This window comes from Protobothrops mucrosquamatus, unplaced genomic scaffold (assembly GCF_001527695.2).
Source record: "Protobothrops mucrosquamatus isolate PMUCROS unplaced genomic scaffold, P.Mucros_1.0 scaffold678, whole genome shotgun sequence".
Lineage (NCBI taxonomy): Eukaryota > Metazoa > Chordata > Lepidosauria > Squamata > Viperidae > Protobothrops > Protobothrops mucrosquamatus.
This window is the reverse complement of record NW_015386965.1, coordinates 217623-218575: the sequence shown is the minus strand read 5'-3', so window position 1 is coordinate 218575 and position 953 is coordinate 217623.

Sequence of the window (953 nt, the reverse complement as noted above, 5' to 3'; positions counted from 1 at the left end):
AATACATAAATAAATTAAAAAAGCATTAAGGTTCCAAGTATTTATCACTGATAAATTATTGACTGCATCAAAACAGGATATATGTAAGTAATTTAACACCCACAAGCTGTACAATTAACTAGTATTTATATTACATTAAAATCTAGGGTTGATAATATATGATACTGCCTAAAAATAAAAAAAAATATGGTTTTCTTTCAGCAGGTAGCTGTTTCAAGAACTTGATTATGAACATTTATGAATTTACTCTGCAGAATATCATTGTGACTTTATGCTTGAAGTAATATCTGTTCTGCTGTCTTTCAAACACATAACCACGTGCACATATAGTACATAAAGCCAACATTTTTATGGTTCGTATGTGATACACTGTATTAAAGCAGGCATGTCAAACTCACGACATCACATGATGTCGTGCGATGTATTGTGACTTTTTCCCCATTGCCGGCAATGGGGTGGATGTGGTTTTGACATGACGCATCCGGCCTGCGGGCCGGCAGTTTGACATGCCTGTATTAAAGTAACTGCATCTCTAGCAAGACATAGTTAGCAGGAGCATTTTATAAACATCTCAGCTGGCTGCAAGGGACATTTGTCTCCCTTGTGTTCAGTGGAATTGGATTTTTTCTTTTTATGACAAGGGGATATGGCAGAGAAACATATTTCCTGAATTTAACCTGCCACAGGATAATAGATTTGTAGCCTTGAATTTTTTACTTTTGCTTTTACACATATCAGATTAAAAATTATCTATGCAAAATAAAGTTTAACTTATTTAATGAAGTTGAGTATCCTTATTACATAGTTCATTGTAGCAAATATACCTGTTCTATTATCTTCACATCATGACATTATAAATGTGCATTCCAAACAACAATAACATTTGTGATTTGCCTGCTTTCTGGAAATAGGGTAAATAGGTATACTTTATTTTCTTTTATATAATCAAACAG